Here is a 20,992-nt window from a genome sequence, read left to right on the forward strand (position 1 = left end):
AACGAATAAATGAAGGCTTGCATTTTGATTTTGCAGTCCTCCTTTGCTCCTTAAAATGAGCAACCTGATTAAGTCATTAAATGGGAATGCTAAAAGTAGGATTAGGGTCAGGACCTAAAATGTTTGCTCTCTTAAACAATCTGCAAAGATTAGTGGACTCCTGGAGACTGCCTCTCTGAACAGCCTATTGCATTTCCATATTCCATGGAGATTAGGAAACAGAATTAAAAGGTCTTACACATTCATTCTGGGGCACTTGTTAGATTGCCTTTATTAAAGTAAGAACACTTTATACTAGTAGAACCCCGTTCATCTAAAGGCGGAAGAATTTACAATCAGCAAACTGTTTATTGACTAGGTGATAACCTTTTGGAATCTAAATTAAACCTGGTGTGTGACATGAGTTTACCATACCCTGGCCTACGCAGGTTAGTAATTATCAGGCCAGCAGCAGACTGCCATGTGTGTGCTCAGCCACTCAATCCTATCCAACTGTTTGTGACCCCATGGACTATAGCTTCTCTGTCCATGAGATTCTCCAGGCAATAATACTGGAGATGGTTAGCCTGGTATAGAGTAGGGTAATCATTCTCTTAGTAAACATACTAACTGCAATGATTGGTCTTTGAACATATGTAAAAGACCTCCCTGAACACTCTAATTCTCATGTTGGTTGGGAAGCACCCTGTTTATCTGAATTCCTTCAGCCTGTGAAAGTTTATCCATCAGACCAGCCTCTTGAAAAAGCACCCAGGGAGTTGCACTGGAAAAAACTACTTCTAAGAGAAACATTCTGTCCAAATGATTAGAACCAAAATGCAAATTCATTAACTCTGTGAACATAACACATAGATTCTTCTAATAAGAATGACAGTTTTTATGCATGCTCTAAAATGTGCCACAAGAAGGAAGCTTATTAAATAGTAAGAATTTCAGTCATTACACCTTGTCAACAATTCTGGAAAAAATAGAAACCCAGATGAAAAAATGTAGCAAGTAGGTGGTCTTCCTGTCATACCAGATGACTCACCCCAGCCCCCTCAGAAGCCCTCTCAATGGCACAAGCCACAGTTGCAGTCAACCCTCAGCATTTCTTTGCATGACATTTGAACTTAGGAAGAAAAGTATTTTGCTAACCCCTTGGTGCTGAATGTTTGACCTTAAAGCTTACTGTTTGCTCCCTTTTTGCCTCAATCCTCATGACTACAAATGCTATTATTAGTCATAAGATTGTTCAGTCCCTTTTAAATTCCAGCCATGGTATTTGACTCTCTGGCCTAAACATAATAGGGAATACAAAAGTCCTAATTATTTCTAAGGGGCCTAACTCTTTCATCTTTCCTATGTGCTCCAGATTTTCCCGGCTGTATTCAGAACTAGCACCTATGTTAAGTTTTAGCAGTTTTTGCCCCTTAATCCTTCACTGAGCAAAGAGACATTCCTAGTTAAGGAAAAAAAGAAAAAAAAAAGATGCATAGGTTTGTGTGTGGACAGCCCTGGAACTAAATCTCAGCATTGCTACTGGTGAGTTAGGTGAGTTTGGGAAAGTCATCAAAACTCTGTGTTTTGCACAATAAGTGGAAGATACATGGAGGGCTATTATATAAATTATACATATATCATATAAAGTTCCTGGCACAAAATCAGCACTCAATAAATAGTGTACATTATTATCATCAACAACATCACTCCATTTATGTAAAGGTAATAAGTGACTGAACATTGTTTTCCATTTCAGCCTAACCCTGGAAAGGCTTAAAATCTTTAATCTTATGATTGAATTGTTTGTGACCACACAAAGATAGGACATCCAACATACCTTCTAGAACAATCCACTTAAGAGAAACTCAGGCTGTTTTGAATTTAATCTGAAAAATCCATCCTAGTTTATCTATCATAAAATATCGCATGGGTGCAAAAGTGCAAAAAGAGTCATAAAGTCACAAGTCTTTGAGTTCAAAGTGTCATTAGAAATGAAATGGCTCAGTTTATTCTTTACAGATGTGGAAACTGAGGCCCAGCTAAGACAAGTGGTGTTTATAAGGTCATGCAACCTAGTTTTCCGTCTCTCCCACAATATCGCCCCTCACTTGTCTGGCGGCATCAGTCTCCCTTTCTTCTGAACTCTTACAGTTCCCAAAGCTAGCTCACAAGAGAGAACACAATTACTACTGGCATGATGTTCTCCTCATTGCTTCTTGTGTACATAGTATCTTTTCAGTTAGACTTATGGCCCCTTGAAGACAATCACTTAGGCTTATGTAACTGCAGGGGAGCAGAACACCGTGATGGACGGACTCAGAGGCATTTCATTAACACTCAGTTGATTGGGCAGGGGGCAGAGAGAACAAGCTTTTACTTGTTTCTTTAACCATTCTTGATTAACTTCTGAGTATCCACAAAAGCTAATACAAAAACTTAAAACTGGAAAGTTTGATTGAGGTTTTGAACTAATTAGAACTAATTAGGGAGGGCAGGAAAGGACAGCAGATATGCCTCTCCGAATCCCATCCTACTATCCTTTCTTTGAAATGTGGAGAAAATCCACTTGAGACTTCCCAGGTGACTGATAGCTGTTTTTAAATGAGACTTCCACTTCTGCAGCATCAATTTCTGGCAATAAGTCTGCCCGTAAGACTTGAAACTTTTCTCGTGGGGTAAGAAAAGTTTTATTGAATCCATGTGATGAAAGATGAATAATATGAACCTCTATGAGCCAAAATTATTTAAAAAATCAATCGCATACTTAGTTGTACCAGAATGCCACAGCTTCATTATACAGACATGAAGTGACACTTGGCACATCTTAGGAAAATATTTCTTATCCTCGCTTATTTTCTTTTAGCTTGCATTTATTGAGTGCATCATGATGGTAATACTTAGAGACCATTAAATAAACATAATAAAAAGTTAAAAGCCCAGATTCAAGAGTCAAACAGTCTGGCTTTGAATTCTGGGTTCACAACATGGTAACTGTGTGGGCAAGTCACTTAACATTACTGCCTCACTTTCCTCATCTATTAAGTAGGGAAAAGTAGAGAAAAAGAATAGTATTAACTCAGATTTGTTATAAGGATTAAAACAAGACAATACATGAAAAAAACACTTTAAATGTATGACACACACATGGTAAGCACTCAGTAAATATTAGTTATTTATCATTACTATTATAATCATTATTAAATACTTATATGTCAGGCACCATGCTAAGCAGTTTATATATTTTAGTAGACATAATTTTTGTAAAAATGTGTAAGTATGTTCATTAATATGTTTCAAGCACCAGTAGGAGCCCCTAGCCCACACAGGCACTGAGTATATAACTGATGAATGAATAACTGATTGCATTTACTCCTCACCAAAACTTCACAATGTGGCAGGAACCCAGAATACAACAGTGAGCAAGACGATATCCTAACCTTCAGGAGGAAGCAGGGCCTTGCGGGGAAGGGAGGCAAGTCAACAGCAATTCTGATCCAGGTTGACTGCTCTGGCAAGATAGTACAGGGCATATGGGGGAAGGTATGAGGACCCTGATGCTGAGAAAGATTGAGGGCAGGAGGAGAAGAAAGCAACAGAGGATGAGATGGTTGGATGGCACCACCAACTCAACAGACATAAGTGTGAGCAAACTCTGGGAGATAGTGAAGGACAGGGAACCCTGGCGTGCTGTAGTCCATGGGGTTGCAAAGAGTCAGACGTTACTTAGCAACTCAACAACAACATGAGGAACATCTAGTCCAAACTCAAGGAAACCACAGTGCCTTCTCGGAAAAAAGTGACATCCTGATTGAGATGTGAAGGATCTGATAACATGCAACAGGGCATGGTCATTTCCTTTGACCGGTGTCACTCAACATAATGAAATGAGGGAGAGAGAGGAGCCAGAGCTCAGTGGGGTTCTGAGTGCAGTGGGGACCCCATCCTCATAGCCATGCAGCCATTTAAATGGCTTTAGAATGATGACTGGTGGCTTCCTCCATCTCACTGGTTCTCAGAGTTCTACCATTTGCTTTGAGAAACATTAACTTTGATATTTATTGGCCTATTTGCAAGTCCATGTTGCTAAAACAATAATCACTTATGGTTCTCAGATCCAGGCCTGTTTTTGACCATCTTTTGTCAGTGGTTTCTAAGCTCAAAGCTATCTTGAACCTTTTGAACCCAAAGCCTGTGGGTAGAAGTTCTTAGCATGAGTAGATCCAATAGGATCTGTTATTTTTGCCACAGAATTTCTCATCTGATTACCTCCACAATACCATACTATGATTCAACGGTTAATCTCTCTCTTAAGCTTATAGCAAAGAGGCAGGTTAACTTTTTGTACATGGTTGACTCAACCTCATCAATGAGTGTATCTTCTATTATCTTCTAATATTAAATGACAGGCAGAGAATTTTCAGGGAAGAAGATAAGTAGTGAGATGTGGAGCAAAAGGAAAAGTTTTGTAATCCTACTTACCTTCCATTTAACATGTTAATTCCAGTTTTTATTCTGCATGTATATACTACATTACTCTGGACTTCCTAGATGGTCTCCCAGCTAACCCGAATTTTTCTTCTTAGAATTCAAGGTGATAACACTGAGTAAGAATAACATAATAATAATAATGACACATAGATTTTCAGCTGGAGACCTCATGGGAATTTTATATTCACCAAAAAGCAGTCTTTTATATAAATGTGTCAGGTCAGTTGGCATAATTACCTGAGAAAACCTAAATTCAAACAATCTTTTCCATCACTAAACCAGGTGTGAATTGGTTTATCTTTGCAGAATGAACTCCTTAGTGGTTAAGGTATTAGGAAAAATTTGAAAAAAAAAAAAATAGGCTATGATTTAAAAACTGGAACCTAGTACTAGTCTCTGTGTGTGTGCTAAGTCACTTCAGTCATGTCCAACTCTATGCAACCCTATGGACGACCTGCCAGGCTCCTCTGTCCATGGGATTCTCCGGGCAAGAAAACTGGTGTGGGTTGCCATGCCCTCCTCCAGGGGATCTTCCCAACCCAGGGATTGAACTCGAGTGTCTTACATCTCCTGAACTGGCAGGCAGGTTCTTTACCACTATCACCACCTGGACTATAAGAAAAGGCAGTCTTTGTTTTTGAAGTTAAAACCAGAGAGGGAGGCAAATTATTTAAGTCAAGACCTTAAAAGAATGATAAAGAATTTTGGAGAATGAAAACAAGTGGGAGGAAAGACTCCATCATGATTCCTTTAGCCCCACTTAATTCTGTACTGTTCTGTTTGTGATTTTGGTGTGGTGAGAGGATGAGGAAGGGAAGACAGGAAAACAAGGGGCAGGAGAGGAAGAGTGGGAAACTGGACAAAAAGAAACGGCTGAAAAGATGAAAGGCGTGGCGGGGAGCATTCTCAGACCACTTAGAATTAGGGAGTAGCACTACAGATAGGCGCTCAGGCACGCCATGCCCCTAACTCACCATCAACTCTAACACCAAGCCAGGAGGAACGCCTACTGGGTGAAAAGTGCAAATATCACTCAGAGACATGCTATGTGAGTTATGTGGTGCAAGATGGGACAAAGGCATGAAAAGAACTGTTAAAAGCGTCAGCTGATTGCTGAGCAGTCCAGTCAGCCAGCCAGTGAGTGCAGAGCACACGCTCTATGTTCAGCTGGTACGAAAGCTGTGGTCTCAGCCTAGGTAGAGAGGGCTGAAGGGAGAAGAGAGGGGCCTGGTGATCCCCACAGGAGGGCAAAAGAGAGACTTAAAATCCAGGTAGATTTTGTTGTTTGAGACAGAAAATAAATTGCTGACAACCTGGCAATAGAAAAAGAATGGCTCATGTTTATACAAATATCCATTCTTTTTTGATATCTGGAATATGATTAAATACAGACTTCCCTTACTTAATTAGTCATGAGGTTTGTTGAAGAATATTTTTCGAGTCAAGCAAGCAAAAACCAGGCTAATGCAGGAAAATGCAAAAGGGCAGATGAAAGTATCCATCTTTCTTATAAAATCCCTGAGAATATTTTAGCAGATGCTGGGTTTCTTAAGTCAGGGAGGTGCTGCGGCTAACTCTGATATGGCTTTTGATGCTTAATTCAAAGTTCAGCAGAAGTTTAAAAGGAAATGAAGTGAAAATTGATCACTCAATATATAATCATTTAGAGAAAGAGATCCACCCCAAAAATATTTTTGCCATGGACTTTTTTCAATGCCCTACTTTTGAAAGTTCTTTCAATAATGTAAATTTTTTAAAAATTCCATGCTTGGAAAATACAGAACAAAGTTCCATATAGTTCCACTATATACAAATCTCCTGTAAATGCATTATCATACTTAGGTAATTTTAAAAATAAAATAAATAAATAAAATATTCCATGCTACTTAAGTGTTTGAAATAAAAGAATGTCTTTTAAAGAGAATCCTATGTGTCATCATATTCTCAATATACTTGTTTTAGTATGTGGTTTAAAAGAACCCAGGGCATGAAAGATGGAAAGCATATCCATGTGGATAGAGAAGATGGGGAATTACAGACTCCTTTCCAGGGGCCTAAAACCAGCTTAATGAAAAAACTCATATATGATATCAGTGGCCTTGCAAAAATATTCAGGCTATAATAAACTGGAAAATGACTTAGCATATACAAACACTCATACCCGTTGACATTAATGTATCATAGAAGTAGAAATAGGTACCCAAGAAGACCTATATTAAACTATGTAAGTTATACCTCAATAAAAAAATGTTAAACAGAGTTTAGAGGTTCTTGCTGTAGAAATCAGTCATTGGATGACACATTAACATACATAGGATTTACTGCTATTGTAAGAATGGTGTTAGTTAAGGGAAGATAGCTGCTCTTTGGGGCCAAAGGATACTTAGAACTTATCCATGGAATTGTTGAACAGTAAAAGTACACAAAACCTTAAAAATATTTTGTCCATTGTCTCGCTTTATAGTTGCGAAAAACAAGATACCCCTCCTCAACCCACTGCGCCATCTACAGGTAAATTCTTGTCCAAGGGATTAAGAGCTGGGAAGTGGCCATTAATAGGTTGAGACTATCATCTCACCCATTTCAAAAAAAGCAAAATATAAATTCCAATGTTCTTTTATACTTTTATGACCCAATAAATAAGACCTGATTGGAACTAGATAAATGAGACAGGAAAAAATATATATAAATAGATGACATCTGAAATAGACAGAAAATCCAGGAAAGAAAGAAGCCTGAAGTGTGTGTTTAACCACTGTATTCAGAAGAATGACTGTTGCAGATAGTTCCCACTTCTTAATGAGGAAAGAATAGGAAATGAATTTAAATTACAACCAAAGGAATTTAAGTTAGATTGAAAGATCTTATTGGCAGTGAAGATTTTATAAACCTTGTAAAAGGTTCCTGGGGAGGAATCCCCTATCTGGATATATTTTAGGGAAGAGAGATACCTATCAGTCCAGGGTAGTTGAGGTAGAGACCTACCTGAAACTCACTTTCAGCTGAACTCTGTAAATCCAGATTAATTCCTGACAACATTCATTAGAGATGTCAGAGACAGCAAGTGCTAGACAATGACAAAAAGTGTTGCCCTTTATTAAAAAAAAAAAAAAAAATTTCACCCAAAGTAATCATTTCCTTGAAAAATCAATTGGCATATGCTAGCTGATTAAAAGTGGAATGTACAATTATACTAGACTCTGGTTTTTATTTTCTTTTTAGCCTGGTTTCCAGTGGAAAGAAGGCTTATGAAATCTCTCTGGCAGGCTATTCCTTGCTTAATACTTTTTACTTTCCTTCTAACCAAATCTCTTAGAAGAACCTAGACCTAAGTAGAAATACATGTGCCTTCAGTGCAAATACCTGGGAAGGAAAAAAAAATTCTCCCCCCACTGCAAAGGAACACTTGTTTCCCTCCTAACTGAAAGAAGCAGGGTGATCCCACCTTCATCACCATCCACACGCTCCCTAACCTCATACAGACTTCAGCGAGTTCTCTGCAACTTGCGGAACTTCCCCTCACTTCCACAGCACAAACAAGAGCACTTGCACTCATAGTTCATACCAAAATGCTCTAATTCGTTGTACTTCTTTGTTTATACAGCTAAGCATCTGTTTGCCCCGTTGTGTTCACACATCTATTGCCTGGTTTTTATTGTGAGCTCCTGGAGGAGACACATGGAGTCTGTTTAATCTGCTTTGCACAACACAGCACATGTACACTGTGGCTGACAGTGACAATTTCTGGCATGCCTGGATCCTCGATCAATCAATGAACTCCATGGATTAATCAAAGCTGGAGGGAGATGACTAAGACTCGGTTCTTAGACTCTATGTCATCCCATAATCTTCCAATATGCAGCACACCAAAGCCATAAGGACAGTCAGGGGCCATCAGGAACTGAGCAGTATGGACGAGCGTCCAATCAACAACAGGAAAATCTAATAAACCAGGGTGTGAAATGTATAGAAAGTAAGACCTTAATCATTTGAGAGCTTTCCCAACACCATGACCCTCCTTTCTCTTGTGTATAAACACAGTCTTGCTGATGCTGTCAGCTCAGAGCATCATCTGTTCAATTTAAGACACTCCACAGAAGACTGTCAAGTCCAGTCTCTTGACTTTCTTATTTCTTTATGTTTGCAACCCAGATATTTTCACCAGAATCAGTATTTTTCCCTTCCCACCAATCCCTGCACAATCCCCCTTCAGCCTGACTTTATGCCAGCCTTCCTCATTAACCCAAGAAGACAGAGACAAGTTGATCCATGTTTCGTAGTTGGGTTAAATATTCCCAATGCCTGTTCATCCCTAAGAGTCTTCAAAGCTACATCAAAGGACAAAATGAGTGATAAAAGCCTATCTCTCAGGAAAAGCACATAGTGACATAGTGAAGTCGCTCAGTCATGTCCGACTCTTTGCGACCCCATGGACTGTATGTAGCCTACCAGGCTTCTCCGTCCATGGGATTCTCCAGGCAAGAATACTGGAGTGGGTTACCATTTCCTTCTCCAGGGCATCTTCCTGACCCAGGGATCAAACCCAGGTCTCCCGCATTGGAGGCAGACACTTTAACCTCTGAGCCACCAGGGAAGCCCAGGAAAAGCACAGGCACTGACATTTCATTTAATTCAATCAATACTTTCTAGGTACCAATTATGAGCCCAATTACCCCAATTATTGGGGCTTCCCTGGTGGCTCAGATGGTAAAGCGTCCGCCCGCAATGTGGGAGACCCGGGTTCGATCCTTGGGTTGGGAAGATCCCCTGGAGAAGGAAATGGCAACCCACTCCAGTATTCTTGCCTGGGAAATCCCATGGACAGAGGAGCCTGGTGGGCTGTAGCCCATGGGGTCACAAAGAGTTGGACACGACTGAGCGACTTCACTTTCAATTATGAGCCACTTGTGTTCTGGGCAGAGAAAGGGGGGTAAAACATAAACTCTATCTTCAAAATATGTGTGTGTGTAATGAGTTAACTTGAGATGTTATTAAATTATCTTAAATATAAGTGATTGCTTTATTGTAGAATCATAGTATGAATTAAATAATATAAGATATATATATAAATTATGCTGAGCACAGAGCCTGCCGTATAAGACATCCTCAATAACTAATAGCTATTACTATTGCTGCTGAGTTATAGCTTAATTTAGAGCAATTCTTCTGAGAAGGTTATCTCTGGAAATTCAACTTGACCCTGGATTATTAGCAATATGTTTGATTGTTATGGGAGTAAGAGGAACCATCACATGCAAATGCAAAAACAAAAAAACTGTAATCAAGAACACTGAAGTCAGTGTTTTCCCATTAAAATAGAGCTCACCCATGTTCTGACGTCCTGAGAGTTGGGTTGCCTTCTTTGTCTGGAGTATTTTAGAAACTCGTCCACACCCCAAATATGCAGAGCACATTTTTTTCTCCTTCCTGCTTCTTTTCCCCATGGTCTGCACCAAAGTTACTCCACAGGCAAGTGACTATTAAGGGACACTTGAAGTTTTCCACATTTATTTCAAAGGTACATAAAATGCTTATTTGAGGGGCATCTGTTATTGACTCAGTATCATCAATTAGTCTTCAATAAGAATAAATCCACTTTTAATGGGAGGTGAAATTAAATCAAATTTTACTCACCCAAGTCATTTTTTTTTCACTTGCCTCAAACAACTCACTTCACAGGTCATCTTAGATGATGTATGATGTTTAATTAATCAATTACTCAATTATTTAATTAAATGGATGAATATATTAATGAATCATAATGCAGATGACCAGATAATTGAATGCAAAGTTTCAAAATACTGTCAGCCCTAACAAACGAATTCACTTACTTTGCACTTTTTGGTTCAATTTAAGCATTGCTATATAATGCAAAATATCTGAATAACTGAAGAGACTCTATGCTAGATTCTTCTTGAATATTGACCTTACAAAGACACCTTAAGTCTTTTTCCTGAACTCAGTTGTTTAGACCTCTGAACATACCTTGAATCGCCGTTATATTACTAATATTTTATCCTGTCTGAAAGTTTATCCAACAGTTTCATTTGAAGGGGCTATAATTTCTCAGCAAGGATGAGGAACTTCTAGGAAAGGGTGATATATTTCTGTCAATTGCAAGTGTCAAGAGGATATACCTAGAATGAAAATTTCATTGACTACTTCCTGTCAATGATCTCAAGTTGCATTATGAGAACCTAATTTTAGATTGCAACCAGTGAACCTTCTGCTCTCCAGTTATCTAGAGTCACTATTTCTCAAATTTATTTGCATATCAGTTCAGTTCAGTTCAGTCGCTCAGTCGTGTCCGACTCTTTGCGACCGCATAAATCGCAGCACGCCAGGCCTCCCTGTCTATCACCAACTCCCAGAGTTCACTCAGACTCACCTCCATTGAGTCAGTGATGCCATCCAGCCATCTCATCCTCTGTCATCCCCTTCTCCTCCTGCCCCCAATCCCTCCCAGCATCAGAGTCTTTTCCAATGAGTCAACTCTTCACATGAGGTGGCCAAAGTACTGGAGCTTCGTCTTTAGCATCATTCCTTCCAAAGAAATCCCAGGGCTGATCTCCTTCAGAATGGACTGGTTGGATCTCCTTGCAGTCCAAGGGACTCTCAAGAGTCTTCTCCAACATGCTGATTTCTCACTTCATCCTTCATTATTCCAAACTAGTAGGAATTTCAGATATACTTTGGATCTTTAGATCTTTTCAATGCTCTTTTCTACCAGGTCATTTATACTTGGCTTCTTTGAAGTATACTGTGCATTTGTAAACTGTATGACTATAATGTGGGTCTTATAAAAAAAGGGAAAATGAGTGTCTCTCTAACTGCAAGGTACTTAAAAGAAGGCCAGTTATCCACAATCCAGACCCTCAGTGGTGGCTTAGTACAACCTTATGAGATTTATTTTCCTCTCTCTTATCAGGATTTAGTCATTAATTCAGAATTAATCCTATCTCAGTAGATACAAAATGTCACAATCCTTGTTTTATCTGAGACACACAACCTTAAATTTTTATAAAAAGTTAGCTGAAGGATGAAGGCATTCCTTCAAATGGGTGGAGAAATGGAAATGGCCAGCCAACCCCTTCCTCCAGTTCTCCAAACATTATTAATGAAACCAAATCAGATGTACTACTCTGTGGGACTGTGAAAATAGCTTTCAGGAACCTCAAGGCACCTTATCCAATTGTTGTTCTAAAGCCCTGGCATTTCTAAACCACTCAAATACACAGTTCCTATGCAAATCTTGTGCCCAATTTAATAACACTGTAAAATCAAGGAACATTTTCCATGCTCCAGACAACTGTCCTGAATCAGCACAGTAAAATAAAGTGTCCCTTAAAAACCTTGGAACTAAACCCTGGGATATGTCAGTGGGATAAGAATAGGCAGTTCTTTTGTTTTGCTGATTCCTGATTAATCAATCTTCTTTAATATTATGTGAGAGAACAGGAGGTCTCTCCTTATGACCTTCACTCACATGTTGCACACTTCTCAGGATTAAATGAGTCTCTGCAACTGCTACTAGCACGGAGACTGGCCCAAAGGACATGTTTAGTAAATGTGCATTTCCCATCCCTTCAAGAATCATAAGAATGTGGCCTGCCTGCTTTGTGAGGAAATTATAAACTGGTAGGGATAGGCTATGTTGAAACACATATCAAAACTTGTGCTTGAGTGTCTGAATGTTATATCACTTCTGAAATGGTGTGGCCTATTTATAAATAGCAATTTAGATTTTTCTCTTGAATTTTATAGAAACAGATCTCGTTTCTGTAGAATCTTGTAATCATAGTTGGCCACTGAGACCCAGCCACTAAGGTTCCTGCAATTCCAGAAAGTATGACACCAAAAGGAACAGCTTTAACTCTCATCCACTCAAGGGGACAAGTAAGACATCTCCTCATTCCAGAGGTTTGTTTTAAACCAGCCTCAAAAGATGAAACTCTGTTTTCAACACTTTCAGTGCTGAAAGGGAAGTTTTTCAAGATGTGTTCTTTACCCAGTGAATAAATCATATGTTCAGCAGCAAAAAAAACATTGGTGGGAGGTGCACATTCTTTAAGTCAAAGCAAGGAGCCTGTTGAGTGGTGCTCTAATTTTGAAAATATCTAATTTGACAGGGGAGCTCTCATCACAGTCCTGAAATGATTTTATGATGTTGTGATTTTGCACTGGCTGTTTCTTTTTTTTTTAATTGAAGCAATGTACTTTAATCAGAACCATCAAAGCTTTGAAAAATGCCCATATAACATACAATGTCCAGGTTTTTTTTTAATGGTTTCAAATGCTGTGTCTTCTGCACTGCTAAGTTTTGTATTTCAAAAGTACAAAAATTATTTGCAAGGCATCCAGCAAATATTTATGAATCACCTACAATGTGCCCATCCTAGTTCCAATCACAAGGGATGTTGTTGTTTGTTGTTTAGGCACTAAGCCACGTCTGCCTCTTTTGTGACCCCATGGACCATAGCCCAACCAGGCTCTTCTGTCTCTGGGATTTCCCAGACAAAAATACCAGAGTGGGTTGTCATTTCCTTCTCCAGGGGATCGTCTTGACCCAGAGATCCAACCCACACCTCTGGTATTGGCAGGCAGGTTCTTTACCACTGAGCCATGAGGGAAGGCAAGGGATGTTACTAAGAATGAAACAAGTTCTCTGCTGTCAAGGAGAGTGGCGAGAGAGGAAGCGTTGCTGTTGAGGCAGACTATGAACGGATAATATGTATGATGATGTAGGAAGTGTACAAGGGTTACTGTGTGATGAAAGGGAATTAGAGATACATGAAAATGAGTGGCTGACTTTAGATTAGATGGTCAAGAAAAACCTCTCTGCAGAAGTGACCTGTAAGTTGAGATTTAAATGGTGAAGAGCCCAGCATGCAGGGTTCTGCAGGAAGAGCATTCCAGACATGGGAGCAGTAGAGGCCTGAAGACGGGGACCAGCACGATATTCCCCACAAGAAGAAGGCCACTGTGGCTGGAGAACAAAGGGCAAGGGGGACAGAGGTGTGGGGGAATGGGGAGGTCGGCTGAGAGAATTATATGGGGCCTTTCAACGAGAAAAGCAGTTTAGATCTGATCTAAGTGCTGTGGGGTTTCCGTGGTAGCTCAGTTAGTAAAGAATCCGCCTGCAATGCAAGAGACCCCGGTTGGATCCCTGGGTCAGAAAGATCCCTTTGAGAAGGGATAGGCTACACACTCCAGTTTTCTTGGGCTTCCCTGGTGGCTCAGACAGTAAAGAATCTACCTGCAATGCAAGAGACCCTGGTTGGATCCCTGGGTCAGAAAGATCCCCTGGAGAAGGGAACAGCTACCCACTCCAGTATTCTTGCCTGGAGAATTCCATGGACAGAGGTGTCTGGCAGGCTAAGTACTGAAGGGCGCTATTAGGTGCAAGAGTGGGGGTGTCAGGAGGTTGAATGGCGGATCAGATTTTTTCAAAATTCACCTCATCTGCTGTGTTTGTCGGCAGAGCAAAAGTAGATATTTTTCATGCAATTGGAACTATGGAAGAGTTATGCATAAGGAAATTTGGAGGGAAAGAGGGCGGTTGAGGCTGGGCACACTGTGGCAGGAGGGGCCATGAGGACAGTAAGTCCAGAGCCGGGGTCTGAGAAGGAGAAGCCAGTGGTCTTTATACAGGCTGACAGGAAGGAGTCAGCCTCCTGCATCCCCGAGCACCCAGAACTGCCCTGTGGCCGCCTGGTCCTTCAAGTGCAGGAGCCAGATGAAATGTGGGAAATGGAAAGGCAATGTGACAGTCTCAATTGGGTAGAACAAGCCACAGGAGGCTGTTCAAAGTGTAGTCAGAAGTCTGGGTACCAACCTGCAGCTGAAGTCATGTTCCCGGGCATCCTGGAGACGCGGCCCAGCATCTCTGACCTGGATCTGAGGACTATGGCCTGGGCCCTAATCTGCTGACATCGCCTGGATGCTACAGATGGAGAAAAGCCTTCTACCTGGGTCAGGAGCCCCTGAAGAACGCCTGCAGGCCCGGGCCCTCTGATTGTCAGACGGTGTGTTGTCTCGGGGCCCAGCTAGCCTGAGACCAGGGAGAGGCTCCTGGCCTTGAAGCAGCGCGGCCAGCCCCATGCGGAGTTCCAGGGTCGCACCTCTGTGCCACCGAAGGCTAAAATCATGGCAACCGATGCCGCTTCGCTTCACTGACAACAAATTTATTATCTCTGGAAAGTTCAAAGGTCTCTCCTCCCTTACCTCCGTTTGGATCTTCACCCCAAAGCTTCCTCCCTCGTCAGAAACATCACCCAGGAGATGATGGGTGATGGAGATGATGACCGAGGAGACCCCTTGGAGTTTTTGTTCTGCCAGCCCTGATGTTTCAGAGCAGAACACAAAGCTCCCGTGTCTCTCTGTCCCAGGCCAGCAGCTTTGCAGACGTGATGGGTAGCCCAAAAGCCTTTCACCGAATGAAGTAGAGCCAAGACCCGAACCCGGGTTTGTTGAAGGAGGAAGACCCTTCTGTCCTTATCTCTGAATCGTACTCTGAAGGAAGAAGGTATCACAGGAAACAGTGCTCAGTTCTGCAAACTCAGTCTCACCCTCCTGGAATTACTTCAATAGCTGCCGTCCACACCGCAGGTGTTGCTGCCTCTCAATTAAAAATCTTCGACAACAGTGTTGCTGGAGGTTAAAGCTTGGACTTAAAGAGAAGAGCTGCCTTATATGTTTTCCATACTTCAGACTTGGGAATCCCTGGTGGCTCAGCGGTGAAGAATCTGCCTGCAGTGCAGGAGCTGGGGGTTGGATCCCTAGGTCTGGAAGATCCCCTGGAGAAGGAAATAGCAACCCACTCTGATATTCTTGCCTGGGAAATCCCATGGACAGAGGAGCCTAGTGAGCTACAGTTCATGGGGTCACAAGAGTCAGACACAACTTAGCTACTAAACCACCAGTAAAATTCAGACTCAACAGAAGGCCACTTTTGAGCTAAAACACTTTGCAAGTAATTGTATCGATTGGCATGTCCCAGTTTAAAGGGTGAGACAGAGGTTTCTGGTTTTTCCTTGCCCTTGGGCAAAAACAGGTCCTAAATGAATGGCCAACTTCACTGCATTAAACTCTGGACTTATTTCTTTATTTTCCAGAAAATTTGTACTATGTACACGCCACTTTACCCAAAACAATGTTTAATATTTTTTTTATTTTTGCCAATTTGATAACCAAAATTTTAATTCCATTGTGTAATTCACATTTCCTTTACTTACTAGGTTGAACATTTTTTTACATTTTTTTAGCCTTTTTGTTTTTCTTTTGTGAATTTTGTGTTCATTTAATTGCTTCTTTTTTAACACAATGTTAACAATTCTTTCCCCTGATAACTCCTAAATGCTCTTTCTATACAAAGGATATTAACGTCAATTTTCTCTAACAACTTCACAGGGTGTCTTTTACATTCAATTTCTTAAATTTTTACTGTAAAAATAGCACACATACATGCGGGTATGCTCCAGTTTTCTATTGCTGCATAAGAAGCCACATGAAAATGTAATGGCTTTAAAATAACCAACATTTTATTGTATCTCACAATTTCATGGGTCTTAGCTGGGAGCTTTTTCTCTCTCTTGGCTTATTTACCTGATAGATTGGCTGACTTGGAGGGCCTCACATGGCTTTACTCACATATTTAGTGCCATAGCAGGGATAGAAGGAAGTCTGAGCTCTGCTCGGATTGTCCCTGCTGCTGTCACTTCAGTCGTGTCCGACTCTGTGAAACCCCATAGACGGCAGCCCACCAGGCTCCCCCGTCCCTGGGATTCTCCAGGCAAGAACACTGTCCCTGGAGCACCTTAAAGCTGGCTGCTCCTGCAAGGTGGCCTAATGGTAGTCAGATTTCTTAACTGGTGGCTCAGAATTCCAGAAGACAATATTCTAGAAACTGGGTCTTTCATGACCCAGTCTCAGAAGTTACATAGTGTCAGTTCCACTGTGCTCTGTTGGTCAAAGCAGTCACAAACCCTTCCAGATTTTAACTCGGAGGGAACACAGAGGTGGGAGGGATTAAATATTTTAAAGATTAAAACAAATTCCACTTCACCTTTTGTTTGCTTATAATGTTTTTAAAGAGCCACTGATTTTTAAGTACTTATATTAATTTCTTTCTTCTTCTTTGTGATTTCTTCCATTGCTTTGTAATTCATTTTTTAAAATTATTTTCATACTGTGTGTTTACAAAATTCAGGACATTATCAGTTACTGTATTCAGAGAAAGGACTATATGGCCTTTAGATGCTTTAAGTACTATGTATTCTGGCTGCACTCATTTAATATAGTTTTTAATCCTTTTCATCCTTAAATTTCCATCAGTGACACGTTGGAAAATTCAAAAACTTAGGTTAACCATACATTTAATTATTCAGTTGCTGTAGAGAGTAAGGGAAGTGTGGCTAAATAGTTCTTGCTTAGTTTTTTGCACTTTTCTGGTTCATTCTTCTAAAATGAACTGAAACACAATGAGCTACATTTGGTCTGTGTAGCTAGTAGTTCCCATCAGATGTTGCAATGGTGCTCAAATATTGAAAAAAATGATTCATTTCATAAATGTGATTGTAGCGCGCTTTCTTACAGTGTTCTGAGTGGCAAAGCAAAAAAAAAAAGTGTCCTCCCATAGCAGCATTTAATTAGCCATTATTTTAAAGGACATTCTTCTAGCTAATAGAGAGGAAAGAACTCTATGTTAACATATATTATAAAAACTTAATAAATGCTAAATGATGATGGTCATCTCATGTTCTAAAAATTTAGGTTGAGATCTTTTCAGTTATTTTCTGTTTCCAATGGTGCATTTCAAAAACTGGTTTTGCCTTCTCGGTATGGAACTGTGAAAGCTGTGTGGAAAGAAGTAAATTGAATAAGATGTATGACACACATAATCACGATCTTCAGTGTTTCTATTTATCCTGTGTGTCTTTCTCCTATTTTCTTTTCACCACATTCAGGAAAAGAAAAAGGAATTTTGGAAGAAGAAAACATTGGGGAAAATGTTATTGTCTAATGCAGTTAATCACAGGATGGGGTTTCATATCTTTTTTTCCCTAACATTTTATCTCCAGCACTAAGCTTCGGGCCTTTTGCGTAGCAGCCCTCAATGGATATTTAGAGAAGGATGATTTGGAGAGAGGCACTAATGTACATACCAGCCTGTTCCTATGAACTAGTTTGAATCGAGAGAGTTTCTTTTTCATGGAGGCAGCTACATTTATGGAGTATCTCTTCTGTATCTGTCTCCACTGCCTGTCAGGCATACCACACAAACAATGGATTGGGAAAGTCAAGCCCTTGAGTCCATTTACAGCCTGAACTCTATTATGGGAGATCACTTGAGATGCCACAGTTTCTATACACAAAGTATTCTCAAATCATCTATGGTTAACCGAAACTTTAACTTTATGGCAGAATATTCCCAAGTTGAGCCAAAATTCAGAATGCTGCTGGGTTCACTCTTTTGGCACAAGCTCAGGTGTCAGAGCCTGGGCCTTGTGTTTGGGGAACATAGGCCTTCAGCAGCTAGAACCATTCAAGTCCTTCCTCATTTTGTGTTGAATACAAAATACATGTAAACTCCAGAATTATACTCTTCAATACAGTAGCTATTACCCACAAGTGAATATTTAAATCTGAATTAATTAAAATTAAATAAAACTAAAAATTCACTTCCCCAATTGCATTAGCCACATTTCAAGTGCTTAACAGCCATTTGTGGCTAGTGGCTATCATATTGAACACTGCAAAATGTGAACATTTCCTTTATCACAGAAAGTTTTATTGAATAGCACTGCCCTAGAATATATCACTTATGTCATAATGCAGAAATTCTAAATTAGAAACCCTATTCTGCATTTATTTCCTAATCAACTAATCCTGGCTTTCAAATCTTTTTAAGTGTCTAAAGTTTCCGTTTAAATCTTTTTTTGAACGACAAATATAAAGAATATTTCCTAAACAAGTCTCTGTGAAATGTACCAAAACAAAATAGACTAATATGTGAAACACAGAGCTAAATTTCTGAAATTCTGATTAAATTGGGAGAAGTTTCCGTATGCCTTGTAAAAAGTCTAAATTACAGATGGTTTATAAAGTATACTCTAATTAAAAATCTCAAACAAAAACCTGAAAGTGCTGCTGAATTAAAGTTCTACCAGACCTGATTTGATAAATAATAGAGAATAATTTCTAATTCAAATACTATTGTATGCAAATTAGATGGAAATATGTTGATGGCACAGATCCCTTTTCTTAAATTAACCTAACATCGCTCCCTGAGATATTACTTCCATAAATTGCCTCCCACGGTAGCAATTGCCCACATCCTTTCTAAATTATCTGCAATCTGTATTAACAGAAATTAAATTAATGGGAACTCCGGGAGTTGGTGATGGACAGGGAGGCCTGGCATGTTGCGATTCATGGGGTTGCAAAGAGTCGGACAACTGAGCGACTGAACTGAACTGAACTGAATTGAGCACATAATATAACCATGAAAAGCAATAAACATATACAAGAAATGTTTATTTGGATAAAAATTATATATATGGTAGTAAGTGTTTCAAAATAAATAAGCACCTATTTGCATACATAGAAATACACGAAATTATTCTCTCTCTGAATCAGCATACAAATATCTCTAATATCAACTAAATGTGCACTTAAATTCTGATCCATAACAGCATCTTTTATTGAAATGTGTAGTTATATGTTGCTATAATGTAATTTCTCCTGTGATCGCAGAACAGTGCACTTTGATAATAATCCATATTCTTGTTGTCTTTCCAACTGAGTATAAGTATTCTCTTTTTTTCCTACCTCAGAAGCTGTTCTGGAAGTGGAGCAGCATCTGAAGAGATAGAAGCCAGCCCACACGTGCCACAGGGAGGCACAAGCAAGGACAGTGGTCCTCGATTCCATAGGCGGGCCAAGTCTAAATGTAAGTGTGAGAAGCCATGGAGGGCACGATGGCCTGGTGGCTGGTGGCCCACAGGGGCTGTGGGTGCATCTGCAGAAGTCACTGTCTGTTCAGGGAGCACAGGGGCTGTTGGGGTGTCCAGCCTGCCTGCTTGTCCTATTTCCCACCCTCATCTCCACCGCAAAAGCCTTGAAACCATCGCTACTAATGCCAGGTTTTAAATACATGTGCAGAGTGTGATTCGAGCTGATTTTTAAGCCCAGGCATGCTGAATAGAGTCTTAAAATAATCATTTCCATAGGACCTGACTAGGTATCCAAGTGTTCACCAGATGCTAGCAGCTAGATTTTGCAGAAGAAAATTGCTAACTTAAGCTTCTTTTCATGATTCAGCAGAGGGTTTTAAGTAATAAAAGATCTGGAGATTTGTAAAATAAATAATTCTAGCGCAAATGGGAAAATTAAAATAATCTTATCATCTCCCAGTCATGTCTGTATGCGCTTTTCTACCATTATCAAATTTCTCTTAATTGTGCCAATTTTTCTTTTCTGGCTGATACTTTATAGTTTAAAGTTATGAGTTGTAATGAAGAAATGATTCCTTTCAGATGACTGAAGTGACATGTACTAAATTTTCCTAAAGACAGTCTAGGATGTATGAAACAGAGCACGGTGTAACAAATATGGTTTTATTCATATGCAATATTGAACATATCAACAGTGAAAAATAATAACAGCATGATAGAATCTCATTTATTCCGTAATAGATCTCTCAGTAGAAGCCATTAAAATATAAAGTAAATCATTAACTTTTGAACTTTGACAGAAAAAAAATTCTATCCATTTCTGACAAGTAGACATTATCTCATAGTATCCACAGCCATCTCATGCTTATTACCCTTGCCTGGTCTTAAGTGTGACTTTTGGACACACAACTCAATGTTTCCTAACATTTAATAGTACAATGGCTTTTTATAGTCTATCAATTTTATTTAGTAATTTAAAGAATGAAGAGTTAAGATTCCTCAGATTTTTGTGTTGTTGCTGGAGGTGCACTTGAACAAAAAGAAGAACACAGCGTCTAGCCCTATACTTAATGCCACATGACCGCATCCTGTCTAGAATGAATCTATTCAGAGTTCCTGGAGAAATGCAAGTACATTATTCCTTTATCCTCATGTATCACATTTTTTTTACCACTAATTATTTTGGCTGCATTCCATCAAAACCAGATGTTAATTGAATGAAATATTTATAATGTAAAACCATTGAATAAAAAATATATGACAGGTTGTAGAACCAATCACATATTTTGGAGAACTTGAAGAAGGAGGCATGATGTGGGTTACATTCATAATGTCAGGGTAAGGTTCTGAACTCAACCTAGAGAAACCTGATAATTGTTGCAACCAACTAAAGCTCGGCTACTTCTGGATTTGTTGTAACAAAATCTTGCTGCCAAAAGCATTGATGGGTTCACACAGTGAAAAATCACAATAATAATGTTCAAGTAAATCATAAAAATACAGAAGGTGGTTATCATAGGGAAGAGGAAACGAAAGTTAAAAGTTATGATGGAAATATCAAGAATACA

The 20,992-nt window shown here is 39.6% G+C and overlaps 1 protein-coding gene across 1 annotated transcript in view; it reads left to right on the top strand.

Annotated features, from left to right (window-relative positions):
* COL8A1 (collagen type VIII alpha 1 chain) overlaps positions 1-20,992 on the top strand; it is a 165,251-nt gene that overhangs the window by 84,632 nt on the left and 59,627 nt on the right. Inside the window, exon 2 of the mRNA XM_052646666.1 lies at positions 19,305-19,420. The gene's annotated coding sequence lies outside the window, so the exon portion shown is untranslated. The remainder of the gene's footprint in view (positions 1-19,304; positions 19,421-20,992) is intronic.

This window comes from Budorcas taxicolor, chromosome 1 (genome assembly GCF_023091745.1).
Source record: "Budorcas taxicolor isolate Tak-1 chromosome 1, Takin1.1, whole genome shotgun sequence".
Taxonomy (NCBI): domain Eukaryota; kingdom Metazoa; phylum Chordata; class Mammalia; order Artiodactyla; family Bovidae; genus Budorcas; species Budorcas taxicolor.